Here is a 17,815-nt window from a genome sequence, read left to right on the forward strand (position 1 = left end):
AAAGTTCATGAGGTATCTATTTCAAGACTTGAGAAAGCAAAAAGTATAAGCCCAACAAAATTAGGGCAACATGAAATGATAAAAATAAGAATATAAATTAATGAAATAGAAAGCAATAAAGACAACAAGTCAAGAATGTCCTATCTTGAACTGGAGTTCTAGCCCGGGAAATCAGACAAGAAAAAGAAGTACACAGTGCTGGACTGGAAAAAAATAAGTAAAACAATCTATTTATAGAGGACATGATTTTGCATATAGAAAAGACTACAGAAACCATTTTAAAAAAAACTTCTAGAATGAATGAATTAGTTCAGCGTGATTGTAAGATATAAGATCAAGCCTGGGTGCTTGGTATACTGGGCAAGTTCATATAGTACACATAAATGGCACATATAGTTCATATATAGTTCACATATAGTTCATATAGTACAAATAAACCCACCCCAATATTCTTGTCTGGAAAATCCCATGGACAGAGGATCCTGGTGGGCTACAGTCCTTGGGGCTGCAAAGAGTTGGACACGACTGAGTGACTGAGCATACACTCTTTCAGAGAAAACTTTAGTCTCTTTCATTCAGTAGACAACTGTTCTTAGAAGTTGCTTAAATCATAATGTAGACATTTCTCCAGGGATGGTATAGAAATGGCCAATAAACACATGAAAAGATGCTCAACATCATTAACCATAAGGGAAATGCAAATCAAAACCACAATGAGATACCACTTTATACCTACTAAGATATCTGTAATAAAAAAAGAGACAAGTGTTGGCAAGGATATGGAGAAATTTGAATCCTCAAATATTGCTGGTGGGAATATAAAATAGGTGAATACCTGAGAGAAATGGAAATGTATATCAATATAAAAACTTGTACACAAATGTTCATAACAGCACTATTAGCTCCCAAAATGGAAACAACCCAAATGTCCATCAACTGATGAATAGTTAAGAGGAAGGAAGTTCTGATACATGTTACAATATGGATAAAACTTGGGGACATTATCCTAATCCATGAAAGAAGCCAGTCACAAAAAGGTCAGGTATTGTATGACTCCATTTATAGGAAATGTTCAGAACAGGCAAATGTAAAGAGGCCAAAAGTAGATCAATGGTTGCTAGGAGTTGATGGAGGAGGAAAAAGGGGGAGACTGTCAATGGGTACAGACTTTCTTTCATTTTTTTTTTTTTTTTTGGCCATGCTAGGCAGCATGCAGGATTTTAGTTCCCAGACCAGGGATAGAACCCATGCCCTTTGCAGTGGAATATAGAGTCTTAACCACTGGACTGCCAGGGAATTTCCCATGGTTTCTTTTTGCAAATATAAAAATATTTGCTGATATAAAAATATTCTAAAATGATTGTGATGATGATTGCACAACTCTGAATTATTTTTAAAAACATTGACTTGTACACCTTAAAAGAATGAATTTTATGGATGCACACTGTAGCACAATAAAGCTGTTTAAAAAAAAGAATACTTGTGGTATGGATCCATTTATATAAAGCTCAAACACAGGTGAGACTATATTGTTCAGACATGTATTCAGAGATGATAAAACTAAAAGAAAGCAAGCAAATATTAAATATATACATATTAAAAAAAGTCAGGATAGTGGTTATCCTGCAGGTGAGGGTGGAGTTTTGATTGAAAAGAAACCTCCAGTGGGCTTCCCCAGTATTTTATTCCTGACCTTGATTGGTGTTACATATGCATTTTTTTTTCTGTTTGTTAAAATGTACTTATGTGTTCTGTGCACATTTCTATATAAATGTCCTATTTTGGATAAAACAATAAAATTAAATTCATTCATGTAAGTGTATGTGGACTACACCAAACTGTTAAAATGTTGGACTGAGCCGTTATTCATTCCAGATATTTAAAGAAAAGAATTTCTGTATTAACTGTCAGTGAGAGTCTAAGACATCATAGAGGTGGACAGGAAATAGGGCAGAGGAAGAAAGAAGAGGATTTGACTTTCTTAAGAAGTACTACTCCTTGGGGTCCTGAGCAATGCACTGAAGATGGGGTAATTGTGGTTAAGTATCCAGATTCTGCAGCCAAAGCATCTAGGTTCAAATTCTGCAACTGCTACTTAGTTTCTGACTCCTCCTCTGTCTCAGTTTCCACATCTGTCAAGGGAGTTTATAATCCCATCTTGCTTTAAATGTTATTGTGAGGATTAAAGGAGACTATCCTTGTAAGGTCTTGTGTGTTTGGTAACTATCATCTGTTACTATTTCTTCCTAAAACTCTTAATAGGGCTTCCCAGGTGGCACAGTGGTCAAGAATCTCCCTGTCAGTGCAGGAGACACTGACAGGGTCAGGAGACTTCCCTGGGTCAGGAAGATCCCCTGGAGGCAGAAAGGGCAACCTGCTCCAGTATTCTCATCTGGAGAATCCCAAGGACAGAGGAGCCTGGTGGGCTACAGTCCATGGGATTGCAAAGAGTCAGACACAACTGAGCGACTGAGCACACACAAGTTCTTAATAAGGTGAAGAAGTTCCTTCTGAGTCCCTGTTTTATGTCTATGAGATACACAAAAGTAAGTTGTTGTACTTCTCCACTTGGAGCCCTGTCCCTTTTCCATTGACAAGGTGATGCCCCACAGGCATTAAATACCCAGTGTCCTCATGCTACTATGTTTCCCCTCACGCAGCCCTCTTGGTACCAATCATGAAAAGAATGAGAGCTGCCATTCATTGAGGGTTTTCATGTCCTTGGCACTATCTTCTACAGGCACATTCTCAGCTTGATCTTTGACTTCACCCCTGCATTTAGTGACTATTTTTTCTTGGGGAAAAATACATGTTAATGGCTGTAAAGTTTTCTTATCTAGGCCATAAGGCAAATCCAACTACAGGAATGGGCATAATTACCGTTGGAGTTTCCTTTCTCAGAATTCTTCTAAGGCCAACTAAAACCCAGTCTCGAAATTGTGCGGGAAGGGGCCCATCTGCCATTGCTGTACATCAGGCATGGTTGTGACCACTGAGGGCGAGAGCAAGGGCACGGCAGAAACTGGAGCTCTTTGTTCCTGAGGATGTTTCCAATGTTCTGAGGAATTAGCTAAGGACTCTTACTTTTGGTGGCTTCCAGCCCGTACTGAGGCCCTGAGGCTGTTCTATCTCTCTCACAATTACATTGCTGGGACAGAGTGGCTATCCTTCAAATCCAGGCAATTTTTTTCAATGCTCTGTGACATTTAAAGAAGCAGATGGAACAACTTGTCAGATGTTTGTCTGAAGCAGCTCACCTGAGCCCCCAAATCCTTCCCCTCAGCCAATAGATTTTTCATAAAGGAACATCAGTCTCTCTGGATCACCACCCTTTGCATCCCTACACCCTTAGATGCTGAGGCCATTTCTGGATTCAGAACCTTTGGGTAGGCTGTTTTATACCACCCTCTGCCCCTTGTAATTCTATCACAGTTAGAAAGAATAGAACTAGTTTGTGGAATGATGTTGATTTATTCAAAGTTTCCATGAGAGCAGATGGAATTGACTATCTTCTCTGCTATAGCTACAGTGCCCAGCTTTGCACCTGCCACAAAGCAAATACTCAATCAGTATTTGTCAAAGAATGAATGAATGAACAAGAGAGAGCAAAGTAGAAATGAATAAATGTAATGTTCTCAAACTTTTGCAGAGCTGTCATACAGAAGACAGAGGATTTTTAAAATTAACTGTTTATTTTGAAATAATTTCAAAGTTACAGAATAGTTACAAGAATATTACAAAGAATTTTCATATGCCGTATTATACAGATCCCACCAATTTAAACCATTTTGACATTTTATCACTCTTGCTACTTTTTTCTGAACTAGGTCTGTTAAACATACCATGTTACTTTATTTCTTAATATTTTAGTGCATAATTTCAAAGGACAAGGACATTTCCATAGATAATCACAGTCCAGTTATCAAATTCAGTAAGTTTAATGTGGTACACTATTGCAGTTCTTATTCTAGTTTTTCCAATTGTAAGGGAATATTTTTTTTTTTTTTTTCCGTTTGGTTCCCCAAGGCAGAAGGAAGATTAAGAGGTAGGCATATGACGAATGTAATTTTTGGCTATATAATATAAAGATTGTAGAATGGTATACCAATCAATAAAATGGCCTTTCTCTAAAGATAGGGAACGCTCTGTTGTTGGAGGTATTTAGGTAGAGACTAGATGACCTGTTAGGAATGAAGGAAGAGGAGATGACTTTTGAACATGAGCTACAGAACAAGCTTCTATGTACCTCTCTAAACTAGATGACTTACATGCAATATACTGGGCTTGATTCTTTTTTTCCACTTACCATTTCTTTTTTTTTTTTTTTTCAAGTTTTTTGATGTGGACCATATTTAAAGTCTTTACTGAATTTGTTACAATATTGTTTCTGTTTTATTTATTTATTGTTTGTTTTTGGCTGAGAGGCAGGTAAAAGCTTTGTTCCCCAACCACGGATTGAACCCATGCCCCCTGCATTGGAAGGGGAATCTTAACCACTAGACCACCAGGAAAGTTCCTCATTTAGCATTTCTAGTGTCAGAGTTGGCCCTATGTGTAGCTGGAGTAGCCAGCCTCTTCCATGACATGGTGTTGAAGCAACCTCAGTGTTCCATTAGGCTGAAACTATTTCCTCTGACATGTTCTATAAATAGGTCAGCCCTGAAATAATAATACTAATGAAAGGTTGCTGCTACAAGCTGTGAATGACGCCAGGATTCTTGGCCTCCAGAGGAGAGGAATTTGATCTAGGGCCAGTGACAAGACTTGATCACTCAGAGCTTTTTGTGTAGCAAAGTTTTATTAAAGTATAAAGAGATAGTGAAGGCTTCTGACATAGACATCAGAAGGAGAGAGAGAGAGAGAGTGCCCTCTTGCTAGTTTTTAGAAAGAAATTATTTCCCTATTACTACTAAGTCACTTCAGTCATGTCCGACTCTGTGTGACCCCATAGACAGCAGCCTACCAGGCTCCCCCATCCCTGAGATTCTCCAGGCAAGAACACTGGAGTGGGTTGCCATTTCCTTCTCCAATGCATGAAAGTGAAAAGTGAAAGTGAAGTCCCTCAGTCGTGTCTAACCCTCAGCGATCCCATGGACTACAGCCTTCCAGGATCCTCTGTCCATGGGATTTTCCAGGCAAGAGTACTGGAGTGGGGTGCCATTGCCTTCTCCATATTTACCTATTAGCAAGTTGAAAATTAGAGAAAGGAAATGCCTCAATACTGAGAGAGTTGCACCAGGCCCCTCACCCACAATATGCATTTTGAGATAGTACTGGCACAAGGTGAGTCATCCCAGGCCATAAAACAATTGACATGAATTTTGAAGAAAGGCAGATTTCCAAGCAAATACATAGTTCATTAAAAACATAGCTTAAGGACGACATTTCCATGGGAGAAACACGTTGATTAGCTCAACGTTTGAGATAAAGTTAAGCTCAAGTGGAACCAGATAACCACAATGGTGTGATCACTCACCTAGAACCAGACATCCTAGAGTGTGTGAAGTCAAGTGGGCCTTAGGAAGCATCATTATGAAGAAAGCTAGTGGAGGTGATGGAATTCCAGTTGAGTTATTTTATATCCTAAAAGATGATGCTGTGAAAGTGCTGCACTCAATATGCCAGCAAATTTGGAAAACACAGTAGTGGCCATAGGACCAGAGGAGGTCATTTTTCATTCCAATTCCAAAGAAAGGCAACGCCAAAGAATGTTCAAACTTCTGCGCAATTGCACTCATCTCACACACTAGCAAACTAATGCTCAAAATTCTCCAAGCTAGGCTTCAACAATACGTGAACTGAGAACTTCCAGATGTTCAAGCTGGATTTAGAAAAGGCAGAGGAACGAGAGATTAAATTGCTAACATCCATTGGATCATTGAAAAAGGAAGAGAGTTCCAGAAAAACATCTACTTCTGCTTCATTGACTATGCCAAAGCCTTGACTGTGTGGATCACAACAAACTGTGGAAAATTCTTAAAGAGATAGGAATACCATCTGCCTCCTGACCTGCCTCCTGAGAAATCTGTATGCAGGTCAAAAGTCAAAGTTAGAACTGGACATGGAACAATGGACTGGTTCCAAATTGGGAAAGGAGCACCTCAAGCCTATATATTGTCACCCTGCTTATTTAATTTATATGCAGAGTATATCATGTGAAATGCCAGGCTGGATGAATCACAAGCTGGAATCAAAATTGTCGGGAGAAATATCAATAACCTCAGATATGCAAATGACACCACCCTTATGGCAGAAAGCAAAAAGGAACTAAAGAACCTCTTGATGAACATGAAAGAGGAGAGTGAAAAAGCTGGCTTAAAACTCAACATTGAGAAAACTAGGATCATGGCATCTGGTCCTATCACTTCATGGCAAATACATGGGGAAACAGTGGTAACAGTGACAGACTTTATTTTCTTGGGCTCCAAAATCACTGCAGATGGTGACCGAAGCCATGAAATTAAAAGATGCTTGCTCCTTGGAAGAAAAGCTATGACCAACCTAGACAGCATAGTAAAAAGCAGGGACATTACTCTGCCAATAAAGGTCCATCTAGTCAAAGCTATGATTTTTCCAGTAGTCATGTATGAATGTGAGAGTTGGACCATAAAGAAAGCTTAGCATCGAAAAATTGATGCTTTTGAACTGTGGTGTTGGAGAAGACTCTTGAGAGTCCCTTGGACTGCAAGGAGATCCAATCAGTCAATTCTAAAGGAAATCAGACCTGAATATTCATTGGAAGGACTGATGCTGAAGCTGAAGTTCCAATACTTTGGCCACCTGATGCGAAGAACTGACTTATTGGAAAAGACCTTGATGCTGGGAAAGATGGAAGGCAGGAGGAGAAGGGGATGACAGAGGATGAGATGGTTGGATGGCATCACTGACTCAATGGACATGAGTTTGAGCAAGCTCTAGGAGTTGGTGATGGATGAGGAAGCCTGGCGTGCTACAGTCCATGGGGTCGCAAAGAGTCAGAAACAACTGAGCGATGAATTGAAGTGAACTGATGACAATACAGGATTAGAAGAGAAAAGAAAAAGAAATGCCTGCCACTTGCAGTTTTATTTTCTCCTGCTGCTTGGGGACTTCTGGCCTCCCTACTTGCAGCTATTAATACTCTCACTAACACGTTCCACGTGCTTAAGGCCAGGCATTGGTGTAACTGGTTTGGATATGTTAATTCATTATGTTTCCAAAACCGCCCCCCCCCATACATGATACAGTTCTTATTATTAGCCCTATTTTAACAACAATGAATCTGAAGTTCAGACAGATTTTGATATCTTAATTTGATTCAAGTTCAATGTGCTAGAACACTTAAGACATTATGTTCTAGTCCAAGTGAGAGTATATGGAGATTTAAAAAATTGGTTTAATTCTTAGAAAAATAAAAATGAAAGAAAGAAGTAAAAATCTAGTATTTCAAGACTTCAAGAAAATTAATATTTCTTTATCTACTTATACCTATCCTTTTCTGAAAGGGGCAGCCTAATCTGTAGTTACTTTTTATCTCTACTATGTTTCCTGATTTTCTGATTGTCGCTGTAATTATTATTTTGATTTTAGACACATACTTTTCACTTTAATTGACATGCCAGCTCAGGATTAAAGGTTCTCCTAAGGATTGTCTGTGTAAAGCTTGGGATCTCCCTACTGCACTATCATTCTAGAAGACAGAATAACCAGGAAAATGGCTCCTTATTTGCCCAGCCTTATGGGTTCCATATTTTCCAGAATAGTTAACTCCTGGCTAATTCCACTAATCCTTCAAATTTCAGCTTAAATGTTACATCCTTAGAAAAGTTTTTGCTACCCTTCAAGACTAGGTCAGATTACCTTGTTACCTGCTCTCACTGCATCATGAAACTTTCCTTCATAGCAATGATCACATTTATATGATTATTTTTCTCCCTTTATAGTTAGACTGTAATACAACTTTTGAGGGGCCCCATTTGTTTAAGTATTTACTGGTATTATTACGAATAACAAGCTCTCTGTTAAATTCAAACCTTTAATTTTTTATTTTACCTATTTACTATTTGGTGGAGAAGGCAATGACACCCCACTCCAGTACTCTTGCCTGGAAAATCCCATGGATGGAGGAGCCTGTTAGGCTGCAATCCATGGGGTCGCTAAGAGTCGGACACGACTGAGCGACTTCACTTTCACTTTTCACTTTCATGCATTGGAGAAGGAAATGGCAACCCACTCCAGTGTTCTTGCCTGGAGAATCCCAGGGACGGGGGAGCCTGGTGGGCTGCTGTCTATGGGGTCGCACAGAGTCAGACACAACTGAAGTGACTTAGCATAGCATAGCATTTACTATTTGGAGCTGCACTGCACAGCATGTGGGATTACTTCCCCTACCAGGGATCAAACCCACTGCCTTGGAACCATGGAGTCTTAACCACTGGACTACCAGGGAAGTCCCAGGGTCCCATCTGTTTTTGCTTCTCAGTGTATCCTCAGCACCTAGCACACTATCAGTTCAGTCAGTTCAATCGCTCAGTCGTGTCGGACTCTTTGCGATCCCATGGACTGCAGCACATGGCTTCCTTGTCCATCACCAACTCCCGGAGCTTACTCAAATTCATATCCATCGAGTCAGTGATGACATCCAACCATCTCATCCTCTGTCGTCCCTTTCTTCTCCCACCTTCAATCTTTCCCAGTATCAGGATCTTTTCTAGTGAGTCAGTTCTTCACATCAGGTGGCCAAAGTATTGGAGTTTTAGTTTCAGCATCAGTCCTTCCAATGAATATTCAGGACTGATTTCCTTTAGGATAGACTAGTTGGATCTACTTGCAGTCCAAGGGACTCTCAAGAGTCTTCTCCAACACCACAGTTCAAAGGCATCAGTTCTTCGATGCTCAGCTTTCTTTATGGTCCAACTCTCACATTCATACATGACTACTGGAAAAACCATAGCTTTGACTAGACGGACCTTTGTTGGCAAAGTAATGTCTCTGCTTTTGAATATGCTATCTAGGTTGGTCATAACTTTCCTTCCAAGGAGTAAGCGTCTTTTAATTTCATGGCTGCAATCACCATCTGCAGTGATTTTGGAGCCCAAAAAAATAAAGTCTGACACTGTTTCCACTGTTTCCCCATCTATTTCCCATGAAGTGATGGGACCAGATGCCATGATCTTAGTTTTCTGAATATTGTATTTTAAGCCAACTTTTTCACTCTTCTCTTTCACTTTCATCAAGAAACTCTTTAGTTCTTTGCTTTCTGCCATAACAGTAACATCATCTGCATATCTGAGGTTATTGCTATTTCTCTCTTGATTCCAGCTTGTGGGTCATCCAGCCCGGCATATTGCATGATATACTCTGCATATAAGTTAAATTAGCAGGGTGACAATATACAGCTTTGATATACTCCTTTCCCAATTTGGAACCAGTCTGTTGTTTCATGTCCAGTTCTAACTTTTGCTTCTTGGCCTGCATACAGATTTCTCAGGAGGCAGGTCAGGTGGTCTGGTATTCTCATCTCTTGAAGAATTTTCCACAGTTTGTTGTGATCTACACAGTAAAAGGCTTTGGCGTAGTCAATAAAGCAGAAGTAGAGTTTTTTCTGGAACTCTTGCTTTTTTGATGATACAACAGATGTTGGTAATTTGATGTATAGCATGCTATAGCCCATTTGTTGACTGAATGAATGAAAAGATGAAGGTCCAGTTCTGTTACTGAAAAGGAGACTGGCAAAAGAAAACATTCAAGTGGAGCCCCTGAATGCTAAATGTGGGATATTCTACAACAGTATCAAAAATCAGGGCCAGCCAGTGACTCAGTCAAAATCAAGAATTCCATGGGTCCCATAAGGAGTTGCGGTCCAGGCTAGCATTTTGGTCAGTAGCTACAAGACAGCAAGGGCAGCATGAAAGATCTCAGTTTAGCGCTGTGATGCCAGACTGGAAGCAGTCTGTGGTCAAGGTGAAGCCCTTTAAGAAAGAAATGATACTATGGAACATCTGCCCCCAGGTTTCTTCCCTGGTGACAGAGAAATAGATCTGGCGGAAAAGAATTTGAAGGGGAATTCCCCGGCCGTCCAGTGGTTAGGACTTGAGGATTTGGCCGCTGAGGACCTAGGTTCAGTCCCCATGGGGGAACTAAAATACCTCAAGCCACGTGGTAGAGCCAAAAAATAATAAATTGAGGAAGAACTGTAAAAGACTTTTGAGAGGCGGGGTTTTTCTTGCTGGCTCAAAATACGTCCCCTCTCACTAAGAGGTTTCCACAAAGCCGCCGTTACAGTTTCTCCATACAGCCCCCAGAGGGCAGCAGTGCGTTAGTCTTCAGCTGGAAGGTCCTGCCTAGCGCTCTGACTCTCCGACTGTCCCATGACTACCCCACAGTAAGCTTCGGTTTGGAGTTTCTTCACCCTGTGCCCAGAAGGCTTGCAATGTGTCTTCTCCTGGGAGTGCCCCCCATCGGTCTTCCTGGTGTTATGCTTCGGAGACCCCGACTCTTGAAGTCACTGTCCTCTCACTGTCACCCCCGAGTGCCCTCCACCCTGATAGAAATCATGACCCAATGGTTCCAATAATCCATGTCAACATGTCCAAAACAGAATTCCTATTTCTCCTCTGCCTCATCCCCCACCCCCACTCAAGCCACAAAAGATCAATAGATCTTTTCCGCCAGATCTATTTCTCTGTCACCAGGGAAGAAACCTGGGGGCAGATGTTCCATAGTATCATTTCTTTCTTAAAGGGCTTCACCTTGACCACAGACTGCTTCCAGTCTGGCATCACAGCACTAAACTGAGATCTTTCATGCTGCCCTTGCTGTCTTGTAGCTACTGACCAAAATGTGTGCAGGCGCACATTTATCATCTTTTGTTTGTTTGTTTTGGCCGTGCTGCACTGCATGCAGGGATCTCAGTTACCCCGACCTGGGATGGCACCCACATTCCTGGTTTGAAGTGTGGCATTTTAACCACTGGACGACCCGGGATGTCCTGTCTGTCATCTTAGACACCTTCCATCCATTCTTGGTGAGTCCACCTCTAAAATATTTCAGATCTGCACCCTGTTCTCCAATTTCTCTGGCACAGGAGACCCTCGCACCTCTTGCCTGAGCTCCTCTCTCATCTGTTTGTCTCCATCATCTCGCCTCCAAATTCCATCCTGGCACCATGATCTCTGCCTTCACTCCAACTCCTCCAAGGATAATTCTACTCACACTTCAAAATGCAGATCAACCAGTACTTTCTTTAAGAAATTTTTCTAGCTCTCCTCCCAGCCACGTAACCCATGTCACTCTATACCTTGCCTGTCCACAGCACTTGATTTGGACCTCTTTTTCTAGCTCTAATTTTTAGCATATTTGATTATTTATATAGATGAATACTTCCTTCTATCCCTTAGCCCAGGAGGGCAACTGTGTGGCACAAATTCTTCATCTCATCCCCCTGCAGCACCCAATAAGAGACATCATTATTAGATCCTAGCTGTAATCCTACTGGATCCAAATTCTATCTCAAAATCCTTCTTGAAACAGTACTCTAGGCAGAACCGGTCACCAAATGAAACAAATTTCCATCCCTGCCCCAGACTATGAAAAACATTAAGACAGAAAACATATGCTATTCTTCTTTGAATAATAGCATCTTAAATATAATCTATACTCATTTAAAGACTTCTTGAATGAATGAATTTAAAAAAGTGGAATGCAGCAGACCCTGGCAGCAGGAATGCTGTTCCCAGACTCCATGGTTCAATTTAATCACTTTTTTTTTTTTCACACCAATATATCTGCTCTATCCTGCTGGTATATCCTAAATTATTGCCAAATTCAGACTGAAATGGAAGAAAGTGGAGAAAACCACTAGACCATTCAGGGATGACCTAAATAAAATCCCTTATGACTATACAGTGGAAGTAAGAAATAGATTTTAGAGACTAGATCTGATAGATAGAGTGCCTGATGAACTATAGACAGAGGTTTGTGACATTGTACAGGAGACAGTAATCAAGACCATCCGCAAGAAAAAGAAATGCAAAAAAGCAAAATGGCTGTCTGAGGAGGCTTTACACGTAGCTGTGAAAAGAAGGGAAGCGAAAAGCAATGGAGAAAAGGAAAGATATACCCATTTGAATGCAGAGTTCCGAAGAATAGCAAGGAGAGATAAGAAAGCCTTCCTCAGAAATCAATGCAAAGAAATAGAGGAAAACAATAGAACGAGAAAGACTAGAGATCTCTTCAAGAAAATTAGAGATACCAAGGGAACATTTCATGCAAAGATGGGCTCGATAAAGGACAGAAATGGTGGGGACCTAACAGAAGCAGAAGATATTAAGAAGAGGTGGCAAGAATACACAGAAGAACTATACAAAAAAGATCTTCACGACCCAGATAATCACGATGATGTGATCACTCACCTAGAACCCACCATCTCTGAGTCCGAAGTCAAGTGGGCCTTAGGAAGCATCACTATGAACAAAGCTAGTGCAGGTGATGGAAATCCAGTTGAGCTATTTCAAATCCTAAAAGATGATGCTGTGAAAGTGCTGCACTCAACATGCCAGCAAATTTGGAAAACTCAGCAGTGGCCACAGGACTGGAAGAGGTCAGTTTTCATTCCAATCCCAAAGAAAGGCCATGCCAACAAATGCTCAAACTACTGCACAATTGCACTCATCTCACACACTAGTAAAATGATCCTTAAAATTCTCCAAGCCAGGCTTCAGCAATACGTGAACTGTGAACTTCCAGATGTTCAAGCTGGTTTTAGAAAAGGCAGAGGAACCAGAGACCAAATTGCCAACATCTGCTGGATCATGGAAAAAGCAAGAGAGTTCCAGAAAAACATCTATTTCTGCTTTATTGACTATGCCAAAGCCTTTGACTGTGTGGATCACAATAAACTGTGGAAGATTCTGAAAGAGATGGGAATACCACACCACCTGACCTGCCTCTTGAGAAACCTGTATGCAGGTCAGGAAACAACAGTTAGAACTGGACATGGAACTGGTTCCAAATAGGAAAAGGAGTACTTCAAGGCTGTATATTGTCACCCTGCTTATTTAACTTATATTTTAATATAAATATATATTTATATATATTAATATATATTTAACTTATATATATTTTACTTATATGCAGAGTACATCATGAGAAATGCTGGGCTGGAAGAAGCACAAGCTAGAATCAAGATTGCCGGGAGAACTATCAATAACCTCAGATATGCAGATGACACCACCTTTATGGCAGAAAGTGAAGAGGAACTAAAGAGCCTCTTGATGAGAGTGAAAGAGGAGAGTGAAATAGTTGGCTTAAAGTTCAACTTTTTTTCAGAAAACTAAGATCATGGCATCTGGTCCCATCACTTCATGGGAAATAGATGGGGAAACAGTGGAAACAGTGTCAGACTTTATTTTTCTGGGCTCCAAAATCACTGTGGATGTTGATTGCAGCCATGAAATTAAAAGACGCTTACTCCTTGAAAATAAAGTTATGACCAATCTAGACAGCATATTAAAAAGCAGAGACATTACTTTGCCAACAAAGGTTCATCTAGTCAAGGCTATGGTTTTTCCAGTGGTCATGTATGGATGTGAGAGTTGGACTATCAAGAAAGCTGAGCACAGAAGAATTGATGCTTTTGAACTGTGGTGTTGGAGAAGACTCTTGAGAGTCCCTTGGGCTGCAAGGAGATCCAACCAGTCCATCCTAAAGGAGATCAGTCCTGAGTGTTCATTGGAAGGACTGATGTTGAAGCTGAAAATCCAATACTTTGGCCACCTGATGTGAAGAACTGACTCATTGGAAAAGACCCTGATACTGGGAAAGATCATGAGCAGGAGGAGAAGGGGAACGACAGAGGATGAGATGGCTGGATGGCATCACCGACTCAATGGATATGGGTTTGGGTGGACTCCAGGAGTTGGTGATGGACAGGGAGGCCTGACATGCTGCGATTCATGAGGTCACAAAGAGTCGGACACGACTGAGCGACTGAACTGAACTGATCCTGCCAGTAACAGACATGGTGTATATCAATATTTCCCAATGGTATTCAAGGCAGAAACTTAATGAAAGCCGCATGACTAAGTGTACACTCAGCAGGTTTAAGGAGCACGTACGTAACCATGCATAACTTTTCTGAGCTTAATATTCAGACTCATAAACCTGTTTTTCTGCTTTGCTTTCAGATTTTCAGTGCATTCAAAAATATCATAAAGGGGTTGCACTATTTTGGTCTTGATCCATGCTGAAGTGCTCTTTCACTGTCACATTTCCAATATGCTTATATCAGTCATTATCCTGAGGGAAAAAAAACGATGCAACACATGTATGCTTTGTAGTGCCATTTGCAAGACCATTCCCTAAATATATTAAAAGTTGGCATTTGGGTGAGTGTGTGTATGTGTGTGTGTGTGCATGCAAGCTTGCAGGGTTTTTTTTTCCGCCAATAAAACAATGTTGTGTAAGAACTTTGCGATTTCAAGGCCAAACTTGAGTTTTCACTTATTTCACAGATGTCTTACTGTTCTTATAAAGAATTTCTGGCGTCCAATTGGACATTTAACTAATGTTTAGTCACAGCAATCTGGAAAGGGAAAAAAAGCTACTTTGTGGTGACAGGGTCATATTCTTTACTGGCTGTCAACATTGTATGGTTTAAGGGCCAACGATTGTTTGTTTCCAAATCCTTGCCCCTAAGTATCACAGAGCATCAGTATTCAAAAATCCACCATGAGCCTTTTTGGATCCCCACTTGAACAAATTAAAAAAGATTTATGAGACAATTAAGGAAATATGAACATTGACTGGATATTTGGTAGTATTAAGTAATTACTATTCATTTTTAAGTGCAATAATGGTATTGCTGTAACTTTTAAAATAAAAGGGTCTTCAGCTTTTAGAGATGTATGCCCTGATATGTTTGCTGATGAAATGATAGTGTTTGGGTTTTACTTTTTTTAGCTTTTTTTCTTTTTTGACACGGACCATTTTTAAAGCTTTTATTTGTTACAATATTGCTTCTGCTTTATTATTATTATTATTTGGCCACAAGGCATGTGGAATCTTAGCTCCCTGACCAGGGATTTGAACCTGCACTCCCTGCATTGGAAAGTGAAGTTTTAACCACTGGACCCACAGGGAAGTCCCTGGGACTTACTTTAAAATAATTTATTGTGTGTGGAGTAAAGAATGGGTGGAGGTTTAGCTGAAACCAGATTTTCCATGTTGTTGAAGCCAGATGATGAGTACATGTTGGTCATTCATTGTAAAAATCTCTCTACTTCTATGCTGGAACTTTTCCATAATAAATGATTTTCCAAAATATATGAATCTTATCCAGGAATAATTATCCACAAATATCTTGGCCATCCTTGACTTTAGCAAAGATGAACTGATCAAATTTCTTAAAGGAGGTGGAGGCCAAAAGGAAGATGAAATGAGGCAGGTAAATCTGAAAAGAGAGGAAGTTGGGAAAGGCTTGGAACATAGATTCTTGCCAGAGTGGACAAGTGACTGCCAGCCACAGAGAGAGAGCATTTGGGAGTGGTAGTAGCTGGAGAGAGAATGCTGCGAGAAAGTAGTAGACTCAAAAGAAGGAAGGGATCCTGTGTATGCATGTTGGCGAGGGCTAGTGAGATGCAGCTGGAACGTAAAAGCTGTAAAACAAACTTACCTTTTGGGTCAAGCTGGCTTTGTCTCCCCTCTAGTGCCTTTGGAAACATCATGGAGATAAGGCATTTAGAATTCACTCCTGGTCCAATTCTCAAGTCAAACAGTAAATTATAGAATCATCTTCTGTTTTTGTCTACATTTTGAAATCTACAAGTCTTGGGTTAGCTGCTATTTTTCTATATCTGCTTTCATTTTTGGTCTAAAAACAATCAAAAGTTACCATTTTAATGATGGTGGATGGCAGACCTGAAGGGGCTCCTGTAGATCACTTACTCCTTTTCCCAGGAGAGAAAATAGAAACTAAGAGGAAGGAAGTGAGTTGCCTAGCATTGTACAGGATGGGGACATGGTGAAAGTGAAAGTGAAGTCGCTCAGTCATGTCCGACTCTGCTACCCCGTGGACTGTAACCCACCAGGCTCTTCCGTCCATGGGATTCTCTGGGCAAGAATACTGGAGTGGGTTGCCATTTCCCTCTCCAGGGGATCTTCCCGACCCAGGGATCAAACCCAGGTCTCCTGCATTGCAGGCAGACATGGTAGGCACTCAATAAATGTACATTCTAGTATAACTCTTCCCTATGGCTCAAACGGTAAAGAATCTGCATGCTATTTATGTTGAGGTTTGACAGAAAACAACAAAATTCTGTAGAGCAATTATCTTTTAATTTAAAAAAAATAATTTTTTTTAAGTTAAAAAAACAGAATCTGCCTACAGTTCAGGAGACTCAGGTTCGATCCCTGGGTCCATAAGATCCTCTGGAGAAGGGAATGGCAATCCACTTCAGAATTCTTGCTTGGAAAATTCCATGGACAGAGGAGCCTGGAGGGCTACAGTCCATGGGGTCACAAAGAGACAGATATAACTGAGCGACTAACACACACAGTATAACTCTACCAAGAAATTACAGCTGGCATCAGATATGATTGGTTGGTGCCCATGTCACACAGTTTTAACACCATTCCTGGTTGGAAAAAATGAATAAATAAATAGAGAAAGCAAAGTTAGATCGTCCCTGACTTATAGGCCTTCTCTATAATTCTAGTTCTGGTCTCCATGGGATCCCTATGTGCAGACAGACCGGCTCTTGGCTGTGAAGGTCATAGCTAATCCAGGTTCAAGGTTTACACTGCACTCCCATAGTGAGAAAATGGTGAGTTGGGCACCAAACTACCTATTTTACTGTCAAGGAGTAGCTATATAGCATTATTTTTCCAGTTTTTAATCTACCCCAGGGGTGAGGGGAGAAAGTGAATCTGTGGAGTGTTTTTTTTTTTTTCCCCAGCAGCTTGAAAAGTAGAAAAAAAAAAGGGGGGGGGAACCCTACTTTTAATCTTAAGCATTTTTAGAAATGTAAACAAGAGTTAAGCTTTGAGTTCTAGCATTCTAAGATTTTAATATTGCTAACTGGATTTATACCATATTTTTCTAAAACATTACAATTAGAAAATGTCATGCTATTACAAATTCAGTACAATGAAGGTTAATAGTATAATAAGATATTGTAAAAGCAAGATATATTGCTGCCACTAGGATTGTCATTTTCACATAAGAAGGAAAAAGGAATTGATGCTAGAAAAACAGTATATGCAATTATAGCCATCATTTATTGAAGTTCACTTTACATGGTTTATTTCATCAATATCTCAAAATAACCTGATGAGGTAGGTCCTTTTATCACCATTTTACAGATGAGAACTGAAGCTCAGACAGATCAAGTTGAGGAAACCTCCCAAAAGTGGAACCAAAAGATGATTAACTGGAGCATGAAAGATGTGAAAATGAGAGAATCAGTCTAAGACATACAATATCCAATTTTTAGGAGTTCTAGAAATAGAGAAAACAAAAAAGATATGTGAGAAATAATACAATGTCTCAAAAATGAAAGATAAGTTTTTTGATTGAAAGGGCTCACAAAAGCCCAGCCCAGTAAATGGAAGACAATGGATAAGAAGGTATATTACTGTTTAATGTTAAAACACTAAAGATCAAAAGAGAACATTTAAAGTTTGTAGAAAAAAAGTTATATACAAAAAAATAAGAAATCTTAAAAAAAAAAAAAAAGAAATCAATAGAACATCAGACTTTTCAAAAGCAACACTAGAACCAAGAACATTGGGATAAAGTTTTCAAAATTCTTACAGGAAATTGTTTCTAATTAAGAAT

This window comes from Bos indicus x Bos taurus, chromosome X, assembly GCF_003369695.1.
Source record: "Bos indicus x Bos taurus breed Angus x Brahman F1 hybrid chromosome X, Bos_hybrid_MaternalHap_v2.0, whole genome shotgun sequence".
Classification (NCBI taxonomy): domain Eukaryota; kingdom Metazoa; phylum Chordata; class Mammalia; order Artiodactyla; family Bovidae; genus Bos; species Bos indicus x Bos taurus.